Source organism: Ostrea edulis, chromosome 1 (assembly GCF_947568905.1).
Source record: "Ostrea edulis chromosome 1, xbOstEdul1.1, whole genome shotgun sequence".
NCBI classification, from domain to species: domain Eukaryota; kingdom Metazoa; phylum Mollusca; class Bivalvia; order Ostreida; family Ostreidae; genus Ostrea; species Ostrea edulis.
This window is the reverse complement of record NC_079164.1, coordinates 6,006,955-6,015,571: the sequence shown is the minus strand read 5'-3', so window position 1 is coordinate 6,015,571 and position 8,617 is coordinate 6,006,955.

Sequence of the window (8,617 nt, the reverse complement as noted above, 5' to 3'; positions counted from 1 at the left end):
AGCAGTGAAAAGCGAGTGTGGTAACCACTACGCTACCCGGACGCAAATTAAACTGTCATAATGTTCCATCATGTACGTAGGTACAGAGCATACACACACGGAATGTTCTTAATACTATATCAGTATCATATAAGTACTGCACCTGGACAACAGTCTACAGAATATGGTGTGCTCTATAATCAAATCTGAGACGTACTGTATTTTTCATTGGCGGATCTAGAGAGGGATCCAAAGAGTCCGGACCCCCCCCCCTTTTTTTTTAAATGGCTGACAAAAATATATGATATTCGAAAATAATAAGCGAATTCATTAAAATTGTACAAAATGGAAAGTCCACTTGATGAATTTTCATTGGTAAAGAAAATATCCGGGGGGAAATCTGCAATTTACAAGTACAGTTTTGTGTAAAGGACCGTGTATTAGAGGGGGCGCTAATTGATGATGAGGGGTCTGGGCACCGCGGGAGATCCCCAGCGGGGCGGAGTCCTGATGGGGATGAAGCTCCTAACAATCAGTGATTTCAATTTCAATTCTTTATTGATTCACCAAGCAAGTTGGCATACAATCACGTTACACAATATGAGATATATAATGACAATAAACTAATTACTAACAGTAACCAGAGTTATATTTTGATTTACTTCTTTTGATAACTTTCTCTCTCCCCTCCCCCCTCTCTCTCTCTCTCTCTCTCGGGGGGTGGGGGGTTTCCACCTGAATCCACACCTGGACATATACCTAAAAATCACAAATGGAACTTAAAATACACAGGGAAGTTTTGAATGATAGGATAAATATTGACATTTCTAATGTTTACGCGTTTTATGTCGCTAACTTTTTATTCATATTAATACAATTATTTTCATTTAGGCCTAATGATTATTCTAACCTTCCTGCTTTAGACATGAAACATTCAGAACAACTGGAACCTGCATTGTGTTTTATACTTGCATATTGTATTTACTAAACTTTTATACTGATATTGATGATGATTTTATATGTATTCACTTACCATTATCCACTGTCTCTGAAACTGTGTCCTTATAGCCCAGCAGATATGTGGGGAAATTGTGCTATTGGTGATACAAGCATGAAATTTGGTACACTGATAGAGGATTCTGCTAGGAAGAATTCTGGATATAGGGATATTCCAGATTTCTCCTAGAGCCAAAATTGTGGACATTTTTAAGAATAGCTGCCTTTTGGGTAGTGTGTGACGCAGGATACATGTCAATATAAGTAGATTTAGTTTTTGAAGAAGCACGCCAATGCATGGTGTTTTTTCACTTAAAAAGGTTTTAGGAAGGCAATTAAATGTGAAAAAGCTTACATAACATTTATTTGGTCCTGGTTTTGAACTTTTTAAAAACAAACTTAGGAAACGCCAAGAAAATGAACGGGAAATGTCACTTTAACACCCTGAAGTGCTTCTATTTGACCTTTGCATAGCATATGATGCACAGAAAATTTTTTGGATCCAAGTGATATAATCTTCCACATAATTGTATACAAATGTGCAATCCCTCCTGTAAACTATTGTGTGCGCTCTCCTCGACAGTGGCACAAACCTGTGCACTAGAGTGCGGCCATAACGCACTTGCACTGGCCTCTGCAACACCTCTTGGATCCATATGTACCGTATATACTCGCCTAATATACTTGCCTATAAGTCGGATTTTTTGGAGTTAAATTTTGGTCCAACACTCCATGTCCGACTTATAGGAGTGTCCTAAGAAGATTAGTATTTTTCTGGATGGCGTAATGTATAGCCTTGTAATTTTTTAACAACAAAAACATGGAAGAAATAAACAAAATAGTAACTGTTTAATTTGCTGAGAATAAAAAGTGAAATAGCGATGTCATAGCCCAAAACATAATTGGAACACAGATAAATACATAAGAGTATTGGTATGAAATTGATTTGTCGAGAAAAAGATATCAAATACTGGTGCATTTCTCGAAATATTATTTGAAACACAGGTAAAAACATTAGAGCATTGATTTGAAAATATCAACCGATTTTTGAAAAAAGTTCGACTGACTTATGAATGGGTCAATGGCAATTCCCTCCAAAATAACCTAAAAACTATACAACCAACTTACCGGAGAACCGACTTATAGGCGAGTATATACGGTAATCAACTGATGGCATGCCTCAGTTGCCTCCGGAAGGGTTGTCCAATATATCCCCCAGACATTATCACTCTGATCCAAACCCAATTTACCAATCTCTACCCAGAGTTATCATTCCTTACACTCACATATACCTGTCAATGTCTAAAAAATAGCAGTGTTATTCCACGTGTAAATCCACCTTTTTCACGGTTAATAAGAATAAAACTAAGAACTAGCTTACGAAATGTCAGGATAATGTAGGGCAAGCAACTTATTGTAGTTTCTATCTCCCATTACAAGGCATGTCTACCTATATAGTGTATTTAAACAGTATCCGCGTCTCAACACAATTTAATGTTTCTTGGTGTCACAGAAAGAGTTGACATCTACTTAATATTGATTTATTTACGTATATTTTTGCAACTGAAGTTGAAAACAGAGCATTTTTACCGTTTTACAAGAAACTTGAAAACCCCTCAAGACGTTGACAGAGATCTACATTGATGGTGTAGAGATTGTCACATTTACTTGGCGAAGAAAGTTCTAGTGTGCAAACCATAATCTGGCTCCAACAGAAGTCGGCTTGCTAGGCAGCTCTCTTGATCTGTTGTTTGGGGGTTTCTCGAGTTGAAGAAATGGCCTCTATTGATCTGCCACTCTGGGTGAAGAGATCCTTGCGAGCCTCGTTGACATGTTCCTGGCTGCTGATCTTAGAGCAGGACAACAGAACGTCCCAGTGTATCCATGTCGTCATCTTTAGTTGAAATGGTTGGCGTGACAGCCAATGCACAGAAAGCTGTAGTGATCTCACCACAGGCTTTCCGTGTCTCCCATGCTGTTTTCTTCCCCCTCCCACTGAAGCATGACAATGTGCCACACCCAATAAGGGCGTGGAAGAATGGCAATCCTCGACACTTGTTCGGTCCCAGTGCCACAACCATCTTGTGAACTGCCAAGTACCTGAAGTTCTTTCCTGTGACAGAAGGAACCCAAAGTTCATTGATGTCCAGACTTTCAGCTGCTGCCACTGCAAGGATCAGAACATCTGTGTCCACTGTGCGGATATAACATCTTGGTATACCCCCGCCTCACTGCATCTTGGACATGGAGTAGTATTCTCGTATATGCCTCCTCATGGCTGCACATGGTGAGACCAGACACATCTCCGGGCTGTGTACAAAGCACATCTTTGTAGTTTGTGTTGATGATTTGCTTCTCTGTCTCCATGATTGTTATCCTCATTGCAAGGAAGGCAAAAAGCTCTACCTTGTTTTCGTCTATGCGGAGGAAGACCTGTCAGTTTCCAAGGATGGAACCAGATGGCTCAACTCGTCTCCTGATGTATTTTCCCCTCTTCCTGGTGTCTGTTTTCAACTGTCTGGGAAGTATTCATCCCATACAATATCCACCCTGCTCATATGCTGTAGGTGAGATGTGATGTACGTCAAGAATATTATTGATGCGTACACAGAGAAGGTCTTCACATTAACTGCTGTCAGAATGTTGATTATAGCTGCTCCATCCAGGATCATGACTTTAAAAGGAGGACTAGCAGCATAATTCCCCCATGGAGTGATCAGATCTCCTAAGCACCAAACCAGACCAGACTTTGTTCCAAGTCTCATTTTTCCCATTTGTGACAATGCAGGGGGACAAGCCTGGTTCTCTTGTGTGAAGAATTCATCAAGATCCCCACCACGAGTCTGCAACGCAATAAACAACATGGAGAACAGGGAACAGTCATTCTTGAGGGATGACACATGGAACTCTGTTCTTTACTTCTGTCTGACTGGAGGTCGGTTGAAGAAAGGGAGGTTGTTTCTCTTTATTGGGTCGGTGATGAACAAGTCTCTTATTGACATATGTGTAGTACTGTTCTTGTCCCTGCTTCTCGGTCGATGTAGAGTGTTGGTGGCTGCTGGGTCTGCCAGGTCTCTGTTGTCTTGCACGAAAATTCTTTTTGCTGTCTTCACAGAATGGGTTCCCTATCTCTCCAATGACATGAGTAAATGCCTTCACTTCTTGAGCAAAGGCATCCTGCGTGTGTTTTGTTTGATCATGGTGTTTGAGTTCAGTTTTTCCATTCTGTACCCGATGCAGTGCAATTTGGTTTAACTGCAGTTTGCACGAATCATGCCACTTAGCCATGCGGCTCTGGAAGGTCGACTAATTACCCTCACCATCGTCCAGCCGGGAAAGGTCTAGAAATTGTGGCAGACAGCCGATCTGACGGAAGCGGTGGAGATTGTCTGCAAGAGATTGTTATTTCGCTTGGAATCAGCTGGACAGGAAATGGTCTCAGCTGTGTCATCCTGACATAAAACATACACGCACTTGTTTCAATCTGTCAGATAAGGCAAGTTTGTTACAGATGTACCAGGCTGTAGGGGATATGATAGCTTCAAATGTTTATAGGTCATTGTCATTCAGGCAATATGCACCACCACCACTCAGTCAATATACAAATTGGGAATCAACACCAAGCAGCTACAGTCTATAAGAGAAAATATTGTGCGGTAGGGTTGTAGCCCGAAAGTAGGAAACAGAATGGCATAGTAGGTATTTACAGGGCCGTAAATTACATGGAGGCGGAGGAGGCAGCTACCTCCTCCAACTTTTGAGCCAAACAAAATTAAAATTTAAAGTTCATTAGAATTTATGTTGTTTCCAATAACTAAGAACATGATACCTCCCTTAAAAAGCATTCCAAATCTTTCTTTTAGAATGAGTTAGTCAAGTAACATCTTAGAAGGCCCTAGAATCAAGGATTTCGCACGAAACGTGTTCAGTGTGCACAAAATGTGCTCAGCGTCTAATTTCCTGCCTCCTCCAAATTGAAGGTTAATTTACGGCCCTGATTTAGTAAGCTGTTACCAACCTCTGCAGTTATGGAGTCATTTCATAGTATGTGCATAACAGTCAATACTATGCTCGCTGCATTGCGTTCCATACCCAGTATACATGACAGGGTTGAGCAGGGTTGAGCTAGTAGGTAAAATATGTAATTCATAGCCGCCATTTTGTAAAATGGCTGCCATTATAGCCCTATGAGGAATCTGGAATGTCCCTACACCCAAAATTTATTGTAAGGGCCGGTATGCCCAAACTGTGTACCAAATTACATGTTTGTATCATCAAAGGCACAATTTTACCAGAATTTTCACACATCTGCTGCGCTATTAGATAAGTGAAGCAGTTTGGGTATTTATTATTGTATACAATGTATATCATTATGTTAATTTAAATTTTGTCTGAAATCAGTATTACATATGTGATGTTAGATGTTTGCAGTGCAGAAATGTGAACTCTGACAGTAGTAGCAGGGGCGGATCCAGGAATTGCGGATAGGGGGCGCAACTTTATGAGGCAGGGGGTCTGCCTTGAGCCCCCCGTGGGTCCATTAGTGACCCGGTGTAACATTAAATAGTGACCCAGTGTAGCATTAAATAGTGACCCGGTGTAACATTAAATAGTGACCGGTGTAACATTAAATATAGTGACCAGTGTAACATATTTGATACTGACCCGGTGTAACATTAAATGATGACCCGGTGTAACATTGAATATAGTGACCAGTGTAACATTATATAGTGACCGGTGTAACATTATATAGTGACCCGGTGTAACATTAAATAGTGACCTGGTGTAACATTAAATAGTGACCGGTGTAACATTAAATATTGACCCGGTGTAACATTGAATAGTGACCGGTGCAACATTAAATAGTGACTGGTGTAACATTAATTAGTGACACGGTGTAACATTTATTAGTGACCGGTGTAACATTAAATAGTGACCAGTGTAACATTAAATAGTGACTGGTGTAACATTAAATAGTGACTGATGTAACATTAAATAGTGACCGGTGTAACATTAAATAGTGACCGGTGTAACATTAAATAGTGACCGGTGTAACATTGATTAGTGACTGGTGTAACATTAAATAGTGACTGGTGTAACATTAAATAGTGACCCAGTGTAACATTAAATAGTGACTGGTGTAACATTAAATAGTGACCCAGTGTAACATTAAATAGTGACCGGTGTAACATTAAATAGTGACCCGGTGTAACATTGAATAGTGACCGGTGCAACATTAAATAGTGACTGGTGTAACATTAATTAGTGACACGGTGTAACATTTATTAGTGACCGGTGTAACATTAAATAGTGACCAGTGTAACATTAAATAGTGACTGGTGTAACATTAAATAGTGACTGATGTAACATTAAATAGTGACCGGTGTAACATTAAATAGTGACCGGTGTAACATTAAATAGTGACCGGTGTAACATTGATTAGTGACTGGTGTAACATTAAATAGTGACTGGTGTAACATTAAATAGTGACCCAGTGTAACATTAAATAGTGACTGGTGCAACATTAAATAGTGACTGGTGTAACATTAATTAGTGACACGGTGTAACATTTATTAGTGACCGGTGTAACATTAAATAGTGACCAGTGTAACATTAAATAGTGACTGGTGTAACATTAAATAGTGACCGGTGTAACATTAAATAGTGACCCGGTGTAACATTAAATAGTGACCGGTGTAACATTAAATAGTGACCCGGTGTAACATTAAATAGTGACCGGTGTAACATTAAATAGTGACCGGTGTAACATTAAATAGTGACCCGGTGTAACATTAAATAGTGACCGGTGTAACATTAAATGGTGACTGGTGTAACATTAAATAGTGACCTGGTGTAACATTAAATAGTGACCGTTGTAACATTAAATAATGACCGGTGTAACATTAAATAGTGACTGGTGTAACATTAAATAGTGACCGGTGTAACATTGATTAGTGACTGGTGTAACATTAAATAGTGACTGATGTAACATTAAATAGTGACCGGTGTAGATTTAATTAGTGACTGGTGTAACATTAAATAGTGACTGGTGTAACATTAAATAGTGACCCCATGTAACATTAAATAGTGACCCGGTGTAACAGTAAATAGTGACCCGGTGTAACATTAAATAGTGACCCCGTGTAACATTAAATAGTGACCCGGTGTAACAGTAAATAATGACCCAGTGTAACATTAAATAGTGACCCGGTGTAACAGTAAATAGTGACCCTGTGTAACATTAAATAGTGACCCCGTGTAACATTAAATAGTGACCCGGTGTAACAGTAAATAATGACCCAGTGTAACATTAAATAGTGACCCGGTGTAACATTACATGTAAATAGTGACCAGTGTAACATTAAATAGTGACTGATGTAACATTAAATAGTGACCGGTTCAACATTAATTAGTGACTGGTGTAACATTAAATAGTGACTGGTGTAACATTAAATAGTGACCCCATGTAACATTAAATAGTGACCCGCTGTAATAGTAAATAGTGACCCGGTGTAACAGTAAATAGTGACCCCGTGTAACATTAAATAGTGACCCAGTGTAACAGTAAATAGTAACCCGGTGAAAAATCAAATAGTGACTGGTGTAACATTAGCTACTGACCTACTGTAACATTGAATAATGACCTGGTATAACATTGAATAATAACTTGTTGTTACATCAATTATAGTGACTGGTGTAACATTAAATTGTGACCCGGTGTAACATTAAATAGTGACCCTGTTGAAAAAAGACCTCAGTGGCCACTTTTCAACTGATGTTTGATCAATTTTCAACGCTGGAAATTGACCCAGACCGTTAATGAACTACCCTTCCAAACGTGAAATTTTGATCCTTGTTAAAAATAACCCTTAGAGATCACTTGTGGTGGGGTCAAATGACCCTCAATTAATGTACAAAATGTTTTCTATGCAGTCCACAATCGGACAAGACTTTTGTGTTGGGATCATATTTCAACATTGAAAAATGACCCCCACATACATGTATACACACTGTTTCTTTGTAATCCATATCTCAGTCAGGTAGTAAGGGGTCATAGGGTGCCCCAAATATGTTCAGTCCATATTTAAGTCAAGTGGGGGGGGGGGGGGGGGGGGGTATATTTCAATAGAAAGTGTATCGGACTTTTCAACAGAGAACTGTGTATCAACGTATCAGGTATCTATATTGTCAAGTGCTTATTCATGTAAAGTGTTGAGAGTGAAAAGAGTGATTGCATATTTTTTTAATATCATTTATTTATTAATAAATTTTTTATTGTTTATTCTACAACTTATCGTTAGTCTTTGCTCACACTGACAAAATCCTAAAAGAACTCGTTACATTGTGCATGTAACATTTAAGTAGCTGATTAAAATTCTAACGTTGATTATTTTTCAACGATCGTTATATATTTCACAAAATCTATCGTTTGACCGGGTCAATTTTTAACTACACCGGCATACTTTTCTTGAAACATTCAACAAACTTGCTCACTGCGGGTGTGGCCATTCTTAGGTGAATGCTTATTCCTCCTAGGCACCTCTGGTGTGACCATGTTTACACTGCGCCTAATTGTGTTTTCTTGATAGAAATTACGAGATTGATCACTGTGCGTTATCCAAAGAGTTTTTTTAAACAAATG